The sequence below is a fragment of the Hippoglossus hippoglossus genome, chromosome 21, assembly GCF_009819705.1.
Source record: "Hippoglossus hippoglossus isolate fHipHip1 chromosome 21, fHipHip1.pri, whole genome shotgun sequence".
NCBI classification, from domain to species: domain Eukaryota; kingdom Metazoa; phylum Chordata; class Actinopteri; order Pleuronectiformes; family Pleuronectidae; genus Hippoglossus; species Hippoglossus hippoglossus.
Genome location: NC_047171.1, coordinates 7862393 through 7878819, shown reverse-complemented (window position 1 = coordinate 7878819; position 16427 = coordinate 7862393).

Below are 16427 nucleotides of genomic sequence, written 5' to 3'. Positions count from 1 at the left end.
CCTGATCTGTGGTATACAGGACCCAAAGAGCAGACTTTGGACAAAGGGCAAATGGTGCCAAAAAAAATGATGCACTATTTAGTGAGTTTGCTATTTCGTTGTTGTTTTGTGTTTTGTGACGTTTTCTATACCCTATATAGTTCACTCAGTGTTTCCCACAATGCATTGTGAAAGGTAGTGCACAACCGATGGTCACGAACCGAGCAATATCTACCATAACGCGTATAAAGTATTCCAACAGTAAGTTTCTAACCTGTCTAACAAGTCATAGTCCATCTTCAGGGCAGATCTTAACTTACACTTGAAAACAGATGAGGACACACTGGCAAGTTTTCAATTTGACTCACCAGGCTGGCAGTTGATGGTATCCAAAATAAACCACAAAAACCAAAGGTGACTTGAAAATTAACTCACAGGAAATAAACACAATGGAAACAAAGTAGGCAGGAACTCAGAGGAACACTGGGTTTAAATACAGGAGCTAACAAAACTCAGGTGAGAGTAACCAGGGCGGAGCGTGTGATCAGAGAAGGAGGGAAAACAGACAAAGACAGGAAGTAAAGCGCCCAAAAGTGAGACACAAGGATCATTTCCAAAATATAACGGGAAATAACTGAATGTGCAAGAAAAAGAATAAAACAACAACAACAAAATCACGACACAAACATGATCGGGTCTGAAATTGACGGCAAACATGTACATGGAAAAACTTGCTACTTCCCAGATTATGTAACAACTTCCATTCCATTTATTCAATGACAATAAACATGTTGAACAAATGTGATCAATATATTTTTGATACATTTTGAGTTACCTATTCATATTAGAACTCCTCAGACCCTAGAAGAGTTGAGGCATTCCTTTTATCTGTTACCGTACAGTATTATAATTCTCAATTATTGATGATTAACACTTCATTGCTTTTGTATTTTCCATTTCTATCAATTTTTGTATTCATTTATTTTAGCTTTAAGGCTTTTACCTGAGTGTTTTCCAGGTCTTGTTGTTCACACCACCACCTCATATGGCCCCTGTTCATCTTTACCAGGCTGGCTTGTGTTTCAGCATTCAGAGGTGTGTGTGTGTTCTGAGTTTGATAATGTAAAATGAAAATTAGGGAAGCATCATCCCACAAGTTTTAATGTGCCACTGGGTATAGAAGTGTGTAGTGTTTCTGAACATAAAATGGCATTTATCTAGGTACATGCTTCTAAGGATGTCCTCTGATGCTGTGGAATGAATGGGGATTCTTTTTCTTTTGAAGGCACCAAGGTTTTTCCGGGAGAAGATGGCTAGACTTCAAATCAAGCTTTTAAATCAGCCGTCAGGAGCACAAAGGTTCTTCCAGGCCTTAAAACCAGAGGTGACCGTCTGATAAATGAAAGATGTCCTGGCAGTAAAGTTTTATGTGCCATTCCAGGTAATGTGTTAATGGACTGTCTGCCACCTGCTGACACTGGTTTGCGCCCAGGGCTTCATAATAACTGGCTGAGATGGAGGGTTGAGGCTTTATTACCGCATGTTATTCAGGAGGCCTTTTTACCCTGGTGACCTTTCCTGTGGCTTCTGTTGTTCATGTGCCATGACTAAGGGTTTTAGTTATTATGAACACTAAAAGCTTCATATCATTTTGTTTGTGAAAGATGCCACTGCCAGTAGAATGGTTTATTTCACATGTAGCTAAATTGCTTGTGCTCGAGGCTCCTGTGAGACGAAATCCAATCCCTGGATGTAGTTTGTTTTGCAGCTGCTCAGGGAAAAATAACTGTTGAAAAGAATCCAGCAGTCTTACCAACAGTGAAGCACCACATTATCATAAATATCATGACTTTGAAAAGATTATGCAAGAAACTGTGTCTCTTCCTAAGTAGGAACTACACAGACTTGCAGGAAACTGCCTCTTTTGTGGAGGAGGAAATGTTTGGTGGTGGGTGGCTGCAAGAATATCATTGATTGCAATTGTGTGAGAAACAGTGAGACTGGAAATCATGGAGTGTGGATCCCGGAGTGGAGCACAGGTTCTCATTGATGGTTATTTCCTTTTTTTTATTTCTCATAATATTGTGGTTTTTTTTTGTATTACGACTTTGTCCTTGTGATGTTATGACTTTCTTGAAATCTCTGTCAATCTGTCATAACTTTGATAGAACTTGGCTGATGTAAAGAGTAATTTATTCAATTATAATAACTAAACCATAATTTTTCCCCACTCGGGACGGGATAAATGACATATCAATGAAATCCAAACCCGTGTTCCTAACAGTGCGGCTCTGGCTGCTGTTTTCTGCAAAACGAATAGAGCCCAACCTGAACCTGACAGGCATTCTGTTTTCAATGTCCCGACCCAAGCCTGATGTTTTCCCCTATTACAGACACATTGGGTTTAAAAGAGTCCATTAGAAAGTCCAGCAGATGTGACCGAACCTGATCCAATCCGAATATCACCTCAAAATATTTGTCTGCACCCAGCCCAACCCACGTGGCTGCTGTCAGGTCGCCCACACTACTTCTCATTCTCCACTTGATTTAAAGGGGACATAGCATGCCCATTTTACCACAAGTTGATATGGTTCCTTGGGGTCTTAATGAAATGTCTGTAACATACTTTGGTCAAAATACCACAAGGATCATATAAAACAGCACCCTTTTTACCCTGTATAAAACAGCCCTCCACAGAGTGACCTGTTTTGAGTGCCTGTTCCTTTAAATGCTAATGAGCCAGCTCCCCCCTCCCCCCTCTCCCCCCATGATTTTAAACGATATAAATTACATATTTTATATGATATAAATTATCAAATATGCATCCCATACTTTGTATTCCCCTTCTGTTGTCCTGGAGTTTTAATTTTCCCAATCACATAATTAAATGTCCCCCTCTGCCCATCCACTACAAGCACACAAGCAGACAGACAGAGAGAGAAAGGGGGGGGGGGGGGGCTATGAAGACCATCATTTACCCCCGAACCCCGACATTCAACGGGTACAACAACAAGCGGAGAAAGCATAATCGCGGGCTGACCAGCGGAGAAATGCTCGTCCCGTGTGAACAGCCAGGCGGCTGCGCGCTTGAGAACGGCGCTGCGCTGCCTCGCAGCGGCACTTCCGCGTCCGGTGTTAACCCGGCGTAACTACTGTAACCCGGCGTACAGTAGTGCTGAACACTGCGGAAGTCTTCCACACTGCTGGCTGTGTGGAAGACCGCTGCGAGGCAGCGCAGCGCCGTTCTCAAGCGCGCAGCCGCCTGGCTGTTCACACGGGACGAGCATTTCTTCGCTGGTCAGCCCGCGATTCTGCTTTCTCCGCTTGTTGTTGTACCCGTTGAATGTCGGGGTTCGGGGGTTACAGTAGCGCTGAACACTGCGGAAGTCTTCCACACTATTGGCTGTGTGGCGCTGACACAAATTCCAAGACCATGTAGGGAGACTTCCAGTACCTTGTTACGACACAAAACCCAGGAAGCTCAATCGAGTCGCTCAAGCATGACGTTTCTGACTTAGAGGAACCATAACAAAATGCGCGAGTGTTTTTTCCCCAGAGTTTTTGGGTTGGTAGACATGCCAGATACCCACATTAACCTGTAGAAGCACTAACAAAGTGGAATTTGCATGCTATATCCCCTTTACTGTATGTTTCCACAACAACACAATGGTCGTACATTTGCAGAGGAACTCTTTAGTCACCCGGTCGTCTGTTCCTGCCTGGCAGAGCGATTCTTCTTTCATTGTACTGGCGGACACTGTTCCTTTGTCAGACCCGTGGGGTGGAGAGCTGACATTAAACCAGCCCCCTCTACATCCTGGGGGAACTGCTGGTGTTTCGGCACATCCGATTTTCTCTGTCCCTTCCTTCATCTCTGTCTGTGGGGCCTGCACTTACGTGTGCTGTTGATGGAGGGAAAATGGCCTCACACTGGGAGAGAATGGAACTCTCGCTGCATTGAAGGTCGGGAACAAAAGGCCTGCCATCCCCACAGCCCCCTCGTGTCTCGCCGAAAGATATAGACCGTTATCTCCCGTTCACTCATGTACCCTCTTTAGCAGCCGCACGGGCCATTATCGGGTCCGGACTCTGCTGTTTTCATTTCCCTTTATTGCAAAAACACGAGCAAAGTTAGCGTTGAAATGCTTACCAGGCACAATCGCAAATGACTGCTAATGCTTGGAGGGGCCAAGGTTGCTGTGAAATTGAGAGAAGGCTCATTGTTTCCGCACCATTTGAAAAGACCAGAAGTGGTGATAAAAAAAAAAAAAAGAAGCACAATTGAAGGTGGGTTCCTCCGTTGGCGGACTGTGGAGAGGTGCTGTTACTAGTGTGCAGGTCTGCAGCTTTACCCGTCTTGCACCTTCAAAACCATCGAACACTTTATCCACTTAGTAACAAATACACTGAAACTCATGAGAAAATGGAAACAGACAGAACAAGGCCTTCAAAAACTGAAAGCGAGTCTGGACCGTGGTGTCATTACAGCGTCTCTGCAATCTCTAATTTATTTCTACGCTATTAAACAGAGGGGGAAAACCTTGAATGTGAGCACTTTTGTGATTTCTGTTTTCAGCACAGGCAGGATCATTGTCACTTAAAGATATTCAACATATTCCGAGCAAAGTACGCCAGCTTTTCCTTGTTTTAATGAAGTGGAGGTGAAACGCTTCGCCTCACCCCGTCTTTCATGAGTTTGCACAGTCCTGTCAAAGAAAATAACGTTCCAAATTGCACTGATTTTGCTCTATTAGGAAGAAACCGTTCAGAGGCTTTCATGATGAAACAGAGTGAAATGACAATAGTTTAATGGTCTTTTTCTGAATCTGCATTAGTCATATGCCAACTTGCACTTCCTAAGTTTGATGAGTCATTAAAACAATGTCTCAAAAATTTAAATTGCATCATGTTTAGGCTTCAGTGGACTGTAATTTGTGGCAATTACGGCTCTTTCCACTGACTTGTTTATGAATAATGAATAGGTGGAGAAGTTGAGAACTGCCACAGATGGAGAAGACTCGCGACTGCGCTGCATGGGTGACCTATGTCAAACACCATCTGTCTCCTGTCACCGAGATGCATGGCAGCCAGCTACAGAGAAGTCATCCGACCAGACGCTGAGGAGCGAGATGGCTGTGTCCCACTGTGCAGGCGTTGACAGTGGAAAGGGAGAAGAAGAAGCCCGGCCGCTCCCAGACCCGCAAACTCATCGAGGGTGAAAAAGGGGACAAAGGCCCTGTTCAGACTTGGTATTAACATCAATCGAGGGTGATCCAATCACATGTGGACAGCTCTAATCACAGAGGGGGGGGGGCATTGAGGACGTGTATGAGATCCAATTGCAAAGACCACATTTGAAGGTGGTCTGGGTCATGTGTGGCCACGTTGTAGTGGGAAGGCATTGTCTCTCACGATGCAGTTCACTTTTCCATGCAGTTTATAAATAAACTCTGTTGCCCGTGGCAGAAACTGTTGTTACTCTCACTTAAGTCAGGCACAAAGAAACAGAACACAGACCTGGAAGTGTCTGGCAAACATGAACGTTTGTTTACTTGTTGTTTTTCACATCTCTGGGACAACGACAGAGACACAGCTCCTCAGTTTCTGGGATGTTTGTGATGTCGAACGTTACTCACAAGGGAAAAATGACAGAAAGGAAAACTCCTCTACTGGCTATGGAAAGGAGTCAATTGCCTTTTTATTAAACCTGCATTTAGAACAAATCTGCATAAAGCCTACCACTAGTTTTGGTGTAAAAGGGGAATTAGATTTTCCTTTGGATTTGGATCAGAACACAAATCTCTGACACTGAAAGTGATTTAAGAGATTAATTGTACAGTTCAGGTAAAAGATGGGAAAACTAGTAATTGCGGATCTGATCCAAGGTCCAGAATCCAGGGCTGAGGTTTCCACAAGGTCCTGTAACGGTTGTGACTGAGAAGAGTGTCAGGCAGATAACTGACGGCACCGACCGTGCATTCACACGCTCCTCAGAAGGTCGCACTTGGCAGTGTTGTGAAGGCAGTGTTGTGAAGGCAGTGTTGCGACTTTGGTGTGTTCATGTGCTTTGAAGTCGGAATGTGGAAAAAACATGGAGGCTGTAAACAAAATGTGTTTGGTGCATTTAAACAACACTCTGACACCTCTTTCCAATATTTGTATTATAACGAAGAGCAAAGAAAAAGGATCAGCTGTGGCAGGCTATATGAATAATTTAAAACTTGTGCATTTTAATCATAAAACCGCCAGGAGATGGACGTACAGTTTGCATCGGACACAAGGTCACACAAGTTCAAAGCTGCTTTTTAAAGCTGATTATAACATTATGTGAATTGGTTCAGAAGAGACGACGTCAGCAACTCAGCAACTCAAGGACCAACATTTTCACCGACTGTCCAAGTTGTTGTTCCAACTTGAGGTGGTGTTCACTTGAATTTTCCGGAACTCATTTTTCCAATTATTTTGACATCACTTGAGTTTCCAAACGAAGGCAGATGAGATGCAGCCTGGACATGGCTGATAGCCCGTGAGCAGGTAAGTGAGAGAGCACAGGAGAGAGAGAGGTACTTCTTACACTGAGGCAGACACACTCACTAACAGAGAGAGTCTGAATCTGTAGCCAGCCGTGGCATCACCACATAATGTGTCTCAATTTAGGGGCCGCATCCTTTGTCGGCTGTATTCGTAGACCGATTGCGTCACAGCAGATTGACTAGACCCAATTCAAAACTGTTTTTCAAAGAGGTAATGGTGGCAAAAAGCAAGGTGAAAATGCCAGGATAATTTATTTTGAAATGTAAGTACTCAACCGAACAGCTAACGGTTCACATGTTTAAAAAATCCTGTTTTCAACATTTTGAATCAACCGCTGAACATTTTTCGTCCGCAGCTTTGTTGCTATAGCGACAAGCTGGAGACACAATAGGAAGACCGGTCTGTCTCATTTGGGATTCGGCCGTTTGAGGATGCAGCTGACGTCGGAAATTGAGACACAGCTAATGTGACTGATGGACCTGGCGAGCTCAGTGTGGGAGAGCCAGAGCTTAAACGCTGCAATCATATGAGTGTTTGATTAACAGATGAGTAACAGGTGCACAGGAGGATCTGGCAGGAGCGACCAGTAACCAGTGCCCAGGACACACAAACACACACATACACACATACACACACACACACTAGCAGTATTATTTTTGTGAGTGTGTGGTTGTGTTACCGTCTCTCATCCCGTCTCTGTGCAATCAGATTCGTAAATGTGTATGCAGAATCTTTGTGTTTCATCATCAACAGTAAATATAAAAAAATCTGTTTCCAAAGATGTTCGCTAGCACAGAATGGCGATCACTCGAAAGGCACTCAGAGGAGGATGGAATACACAATCATAACATTTCTTTCAGAAGAAGTTGGAATCTATTTTTTTAAATCTCGTATTTATATTTTTTACTCTGCACAGTTCATTTCCTTTCTGGAACAGCTCGCTAGGACTCTGTTCTTTTTGTTGTCTCCCTCTCTGCGGTGCCACCAATGCACCTCTGCCAGACATTAATAACAACTTCAGATGGTAAAAAGGTTCATAAGGCATTTTAAACAGGTTACAAAACCATTATTTAAGACAAATATTGAGGTCTAATCAGTCATACTAACCAAAACACAAAACCTCAACCTTAAGGGGGATCTTCATTCTTAGTGAAAGATTCAAAGTCGGGTTTGAGTTCCTAAAAAGTAGATATTGTAGAAAATCGTCTTTTCTAAAAATGTAGTTGAACTCACCCATAAAGTTACACTACGAGAAACTCTGAGCAGATACACTGTGTCCTTTTGAAGAGCTGGAGCTGATGGAAGCAGCTGTACTTCCCAGTTCCATAGCTGCGGGACGAGCGAAGGTCCAGGTCGGATCAGTTGGAGGAACAGCAGGGAGCCGTGTGCTCGTACCCTTTTCAGACAGCTGAAGGTTGATAGGGTGAGGTTTCGTTTTTTTTCTAAGAAGATAGAAGACGTTGCAATTTGGTCACAAAGTTAATGGTAGAATTTCCAGATTGATGTTTTACATTCAGGCAGCGTGAAACAAAAAGTCTGAGCGTTAGACAGAAGGAAAAGCCGACTCTTAATGCAAATGGAGCGTTGTCTTGTGAAGATGGCGACAGTGTATTGTTGCTGTCAATCATCAGAAGTTGGCTTCCACTCCTGAGACATTAACGGGATAAACCACGCAGCACTCGGCAGCATCACAAGAGAGTTGGAAAGATTTAATCCCCGGGAAGAAACAGCTCAGAAAGCTGTTCTCCTGGTCGCTGATAACCACCTCCGATAACACGAAATCCTGCAGAATCATTTCGGAGATATCGTGCAGTGAAAATGGAATCAGACGTCTGTGTGTGTGTTTTCTGATTCCCTTTATCTGACAAACTTTTTCTACAACCTCTGTTAAGTTGAGGATTCCTCGTTCTGCTGCATCACAGGGCATTTTGAAGTTTGGGACTATGAATAATCCGGATGATTAAATAGGGATTAGTACCTTTGGAATAAAGTTCAGCCTTCTGGCTAAAATCAAATCAAAGTAAGCTGGTGGCGACGCTGGCAGCTAAAACTGGCAACGTGTGGGGAGCGATGAAGAAATGAGCAAAACTAAGACAGAATCAGGACAAATGATTCAACAAGTCCAAAGGTAAATGTTTTACTGAAAACTCAGTCAACACTGAGGATGTATGTTTAATAGTTTCTGTGGTTAGAATTGTGCTGCCAGGAGCCTGTGAATGCTCAGTGGTCTGATTTCCATAATTAAAACGTGCCTGTCCGCAGTCATTTAGGTCATGTTACATTTAGAAGTGTTGAAATAATGATTTCTGTGCTGCACAAAAAAAGTTTTCTTTGACTTCTGGGTTAAATTTCTGCAGAACAAAATTTTGTATTTCTTATTTGGTCATGTTATGTCGGTTAAAATTAAACAGTGTGGTGAAAACTAAATATTCATGTCTTGTATAACCATGTACTTAAAAGCACAGTCCCTGCCCTGACACACACACTGAGTCCAATGTCTTTCAGTTTGAAAATTGCAATAGGAGATAAAATGATTGAGGAGTGAGGATGATTTTGTGAAAAAGAAAAAGAGAAAACATTGGGTCCATGCAGAGGCCGTCAGGAACAAGGAGAATTTCATCTTCTGATCGAGGAGCAGCACATTAACAATAAGAGCGTGATCCACTTGATCCTGAACAGTGGCTGGCAGTGTGTTTAAGAAGTACTGAGGCTCAAGCAACTCTCTGAAATGCAGCGAACCAGATCCGAAAACTTTAAAGACGCATGAAACGTGATTGACACAACGTGAGGTGGTATCATTTTTAGATGTACGTCAATTTCGGACGAGAAATGTGTTTGACGACCTAAACTGTCGGTAGCTTAATTGCACAGAAACCCTCGCCTTCATTAAATGCCATGTCAAAGCTGCTGTGAGCCAGCTTTCCTCCCGTCCGCTGCCACCTTAAAAGTCCCGTGTCACAGAGGAGGTGACGGAAAATAGTGTGAGATTATCTAAATTGACGTTACCCAATTTAAATCTAAGGCTAAAAATCTGTCACCTAAAAACACCGTCAGCTCTCCCTTTCACAAAAAGCCGAACATTTCATCTCTTACCTCTCTGGTCTCTCGGCCTTTCCTCAGCATCACAGAGCAACGGAGCTCGACAGCTTTAGCTTCCTGAGTGCACGCTGACCGATGGCACTGTATGTGATTCTGAGTTAAGATCACTTTAAGTCCTTCCCTGCTGCTTCCCCTTGTACAGAGACATTAAAACATGAGCACTTCCACTCATTTTGGCTCATTTGAAACAAAGCAGGGGGGCATCTCCTCATGAAGTCGGTCTCGTCTTACTTTGAACACTTGACATATTATGGGATGGGGGCTCGACGCTCACCTTCTTGGTCTTAATCCTTATCCGGGCCTAATTTATGGCTCAGGACTACACGTCCCGATTGTGGGAAGAATCACTCCAGTATCTCATGTCTTGGTTTAACAGCATGTTGGTGTAGCATTGCCGCCTCAGCACATTAACTTTATTTACTACCAACCTTTTCTGCAGGAAATTGCCTTGGCAGGGTGACGAAGCGCGGGGGGGGGGGGGGGGGAGGGCATTTCCCAACGTTAAGTTGCTCCACAATTTATAAACGGACGTTTTCAGAATTGCATGTCACATTTTTAATTCCAGCTCTATGTCGCCTTGCTGTGGCTGTGGACTATATAGCTGTGAATGAGACGCTCTCCATTGAGCTGTGTGGATGCTGGTAGTGAACACGGATGCACACACACACACACACACACACACACACACACACACACACACACACACACACACACACACACACACACACACACACACACACACACACACAAACACACACACACACAAATTCATTGTGGACAGCTTAACCATAACCTTACCCCTGACCTTTACCATGACCAATTCATACCCCAACCCTCACCTTAAAGGGATAGTTCACTGAAAAATGGAAATTCACTCATCATCTACTCACCACTATGCCGATGGAGGTGGTAGGTGAAGTGTTTGAGTCCACTCAACATTTTTGGAGTTTCAGGGGTAAACAGCGTTGCAGCTAAAACCAATACAATTGAAGTAACTGGCAACCAAGCACATCTTCAACGAAAAAAAAAAGATAACATGCTTCCATGCTGCTCCTGTGGTACCATCCAAGTTTTTGTAAGCCCCAACGTTCAAATTCGACACATTTACACCATGATTTTAGTGTGAATGTCCTCTGACATCGTCCTCTGGAGCCGCGTACACACGTACACACGCTCTCGCCCAACGGTGCGCGGTAGCATCTCTACTTCCCTTAGCATCGCTGCAGTTACTCCTGAGAGGCACGAGCTTGTGTGGTGTGTACGTGCGAACATCTCTCTGCATTCATAATTTCAGGATACATATACAGTACGTAGCTGTATGGTCAAGGACTTGAGTCACAGGTTTGAACGGAAGACTATATTAATATATATGTGTGTGTATGTGTGTGTGTTCAACACCAGTTGGCCCATGGATAGGAAGAGACAATAAAATTCTTAGAGTGACCGTACAGCTGCTGTTGAATAGCACACGCCACTTTCAGGGACATTTTGTGTGTCATGTCATGTGTGAACACCATTTGGCTGCAAAATAACCATCTGTGGTATTGCGTCTGTCCTTCGCAGAGCTGCTGTTTCCTATCTAACTCCATTTTTTTCATGTCATGTTTAAACTTGCAGTGGTCAGAGTTGATGCTGCTCCCCCCCCTGTGTGTGTGTGTGTACAGGAAGCTTGTTCGCTCCCTGCCATCTTATAACACCACCTCGTGACCTCATGTTCTTTCTCCTTCACGCGTCCATCTCTCTCTCTTTTCACACACTCAAACCAGTCCCACCTCACTCATTGCCACATCACGACAGAGGTGAGATTGACTGCAGGGTGAATTTTGCTGTGGACCGACCTGACATGGAACGATGTATCAAAGATGCAATAATGGGACAAACAGTCGCCTGGAGACTGTCAGGTGAGATGAGGAGCAGCTGGATCTGCTGATATGAATAAAACTCCTTAAGGACGTTAATTAAACAATATTTTTTTGAACGTGCGTGCTGGAAGGGGCAAGATTAGGCGTGCACGAGGTAGACAGCATTTGTTAGAACGCTGAGGGTTTTTCGAGGAGGAAAATCTCACATTTATATCTCAAATGAGTCCTGACTCTCACACTGCATGTGTTCTCTTCCTCCATTCTTACTGTGTTTTAACTGTTGACGCAGGCTTGACATCGCAGAATACTGCAGGCAGCCACCCACACACAGCGATAATAAGACTAGCTGAATAATTTCAAACAAATTTCCTCCCCGTGTGTGATGGTCTGGTCCCACCGATCATTCCGACATCAAACCAGGAGGAGGAAGCCCTGCGCTCCTGCTGCGGGAGCAATCCGATGACCCTCTTCCCACATTTTACGGTTTTGGAGCATCACACAGGAGACATCACCTTGAATCTGCAGGCAGCAGATCTGATGAGTTCACTCAAAACACGGATCGCACAGGCCAATAGAATTTTTCATTCAGACACGCAGTTGAATTATTCATCCAGTGTGCGACGTGTCTTTTAGCCGCATTTCAGTCTACGGCCTGTGTTTTGGTTTATAATTTATCTCACAGCATTAGCACAGTGTTACGCTGTGTGACGGCATGCCTCTTTGACAGCCACTGTGCTTTTAGTGGCCACAGAAAGCACTTTCCACGAACACTGCACAGTCACAACAGCAGCATGCTCCTTATGGCTGCAGAATCAAAATAGTCCAACTTTATTTTATTGGTTTTTAAATGTCCCTTTTACACTGTCGGTGGTAGTTTTCTTTTTCCACGCACTGTTTAAAACAGGGGTCGGAAACTGCTACTACTTTCAGCCTTAAAAAAAATATATTTTACCCTTTTAAATCGAGGCACAACTCGTCCGAATTAGCATATGAACATTACTAATGGATCTAAATGAGCATTAATTCATATGTTTTACCATGAGCTATGTTTGAATCTTTTCCTAAAACTACCTTTGCTCCGCTCCGCAGTCCCGAAGCCGCTCACCTTCTTTCATCCCCAGCCAGAGACTTTGAAGTAAAATGTAGAACGCTCATTCTGGAAAAGGCTTTCAACGTTTCATCCTTTGCTAATTGATGCTGTTGTAAACCAACAGTACCGGTGGAGAAAGCAAATAAATCTGTCTTTGGTATTAAATTATGACCTCTACCAAGGAGATGATGTTTTTAGTCTGCATTTGTTAGTTTGCAGGATTACACAAACACTACTCTGCTGGGGTGGGACTTGACTTTAGGTTGAACTCTGTACATGTTGGTGTGGATCCAGATCAGGGGGCAGGTCCAGGATTTTTAGATGGAATCATTAGAGGACTGATATTTATGAATCTGTGCATATTGGTGCAGATCTAAATATAAATGTGGATTTAGTGAATTTAAATGTGGGTTCATAAGTGGACTGTTGGGCCAAGGCAGTGGCACACGCTCTACTCAAGTGCCATTCTCGTTAAATTTGCTCTTTTGCCTCAAAGATTTTGAATCCTCAGCTATTCACACAGCTCAACACCCATTTCAACCTATTGAGTTTGGTAAAGAGATGCCATCGGGTGTATAGGCTTCTTCCTTTAACAAGTGGGTATGGGTGACTTTAGGCCAACAAAACACAATGGCAATCGCATTTGTCTTTTTTTCACTCTCATTTCATATAATCAGTGAGTTGATTTGTTTTTATTTTTTGGACGCATTGCGCCTCCATATATTTGCATGGATATGTTGACAGAATAGGTTTTATCCAAATTAAAATTCAAATAATGCTCCACAGATACTAAGCCTTTACGGAGTTGTCAGTTTGTTTTTGCTTTTCGACATGATTCCTTTAGATGAAGCACTTTAATCATCTCCCCCATGGCCTCCGAGGGCCTCGTACCTCATACTTCACCGTGTCTCCTAGTTTTCCCCAAAGGCAAACCAACCCTCCCCACAACAAAGGGGAGGAATTTCTGATTACGAGCCACCCATGCAAGTTAGGCAGAGCAGTTATTTAATAGATGCTATTTTCTGGTACATTGGATTAATTGGAATGGCTACAGTACTTTCCTTGTAAACACATTTGTAATTGTGCTCACTCAGAAAATGGAGGTCTGCGATTTACGAACTACAGCTCGCTGAAGCTGAATATAAAATACAGCCCCCAGCCGTGCTCTGATGTCCGACTGCAGAGGTGAGATACTGCACGGACGCAAGATCCCAGGCCTGATCCAGATCTTCAAACGCAAATGAGCTCTGTCAACTGCTCCGTCACAGCATTTGCATCACCAAGGACACATATCACGGGGCGCACAGATGTTATGTATGCTAAATGTGCGAGTCTGTGTAAGTGTACCATTAAGAGTGGCAGTGGAAAGTATCCATTATGGCTCTCTTCTCACAGCAGCTTTCATATGCGTCAGTGTACTTCAGCCTTCAACATTACTTGATACAATCACTGCAAATGGCTTTTCAGCAACAAAAAAAAAAAGAAAATGTGTCATGCCCAAGATTCTCACAGCATACCTGGCATGGATTCTTGAATTTGTGATTGATCCTTTGAATTTTAATTCATATTATAATCATTCCAAGGCTGCAGGAAAAATGCATTCGCAGACTCCGTCCTTTAAACAGCATATGCTCCTTGTATAAATGTAGTAGAACTGCATAATGGTCTTATTGTAGTGGTTTGGAATAAGCAGAGACCTACTGACTGGAAAACGAAAGCTTGTGAACATTTCAGTGTCACAGCAATCCTTTTTTAACCAACCTACTGGGGTCAGGGGATAGAAATATGATAAAACATATGAACAGAATGGAAACAAAAGGAAATATTTGTTGCTATTATTTTGAGACAAAACCTCTATATGTTGTTTCAAAGGGAATAAGAATGTTTCTCAGTCAGTAAAATTTGAAACCATTCCTCATACAGTAAATATGCTAAGATTATTTGGCAGATTAATTTGATTTAAACCTAAAATGTCTGATGTTTTTGCCACCACTAGAAGGGACAAAAGCTCTGAGCCCAACACTGTTATACCTTTTATTATTGCCTTCTCTTATCATTCCAATTTATTTTTAGAGAGATGTTTTTGAAAAGAATCTGGCAATATAAAGCAGCCGATCAGCCTTGGTGCTGCGAACGAATCGGGTCCAGCCTACATCCAGGACATGGTCAAACCTTACACCCCAGCCCGTCCACTCCGCTCTGCATCTGCCAATCGGCTTGCTCACTGGGAGCTAACCACTCAACAAAATTACCAATCTTTGCTGTCCTGGCTCCTAAATGGTGGAACGAGCTCCCCAATGACATCAGGACAGCAGAAAGTCTGCACATCTCCCGCCGCAGACTAAAGATACATCTCTTCCGACTATCTATACCTTGGATAAAAAACAAAACAAACAAACAAACAAAAAACATTATATCTAGTAGCACTTATATGGCACTTACATATAGCACTTTGTAGTTTGGCTTTCTTCAAGAAAATTGTACTTGCTTGATTCTTGTTGTTCTGGGTTTGTACCCTCATGGTTGAATGCACTTATAGGAGGTCGCTTTGGATAAAAGCATCAGCTAAATTAATGTAATGTAATGTATTTGCTCTGTGAGTTCCCTTTGATATGGGCAATTTATAAGGGAGATTGGCTTCCTATATTTACATCCAACAGACACAAAGGAAACAGTAGTGTTTAGGTTGAATTGCGTTTCTGTGTTAAGTGCAGAATGGGAGATAAGAGTATGAGACAGTAATGGAAACGTGCTTGATGGTATTTTTCTTTCAGAGCAGAGAACTTATAACATTTGCAAACCAGAGGGTTATGAAGGAAAAGTACATTTCAGGAGGTGATCAAGTTAAAAAGTTAAAATCATGTTAAAATCATAAGTAGATTTGGTGAATCATTAGTGGTAGAACAGGATGATAGATCAAGGAGATTGAATAATCCAGTGCAATATGGGAGAAGATTTAATTTTTCCTGTACATGCTAGACATAGACAATTGAGGAAAAGCCCACAGAAAGTCCTGCAGTGGAATAGAAACACTAAGGTGAAAGGTGAGCAGAGCTATAAGAAATGCAAAGACAGAAAGTTGCCATGGATGCTGTTGCACTGCAGAGCCACACCGAGCGATTCAAGAGCCAAACCACTTTTTATATCCAGCAGCAGGGGACGTTTTGAGAGGGTGAACAGGCTTTTTGTCACCTGCTCCTCTAACCCAATCAATTGTGCTTCCTTATTAATAATTGTATTATTTTAGGGTCTGGTTTTGTAAGTCACTGACCGTTTTTGTTTGGTCAAGGCTACACCACACATGACTCAGACCATTCAACGTACACACACAGATACAAACTCTACCACTGCTGTGCATTGGTCCTTATCAAGGTAACATAAAGGCTAATTGCTTTGCTATAATGGCGGCTGATAATGCAGCAGAATCCTGTCTTTGTTGCACTGAATGCATTTTTAGATTGATTTGTCCGCCCCGGCCGGGATGTTCTGTGTGTGCACTTAAACTGGCTTCAGGTGGAGCGGTATAGGGACTGTCAGCATTCACTCTACTCTTTGTTGTAAAATATAGCTACAAAGCTGAGGAATGCCAAACAATCATGTTTTGTCATAAAACATAGCTCTCGGTTGTTGCACATAACTGCCACATATTTGCTTACGTGCTGCAATCTGCCCACGACACTGTGAAATGTATGGAGCCACATTTTTGCACATAGTCAATAATAAGTGTAATTACATGCCAGCCCTTTACACTGTGTTTTTATTATATTTATTATAATCGTTGCACTTTATTTATTAGTTTACATTATTAAGATACAAACACTCTTTGTACAAAAATACAGGAGCAAAGCTATGTTTTCTTTTTT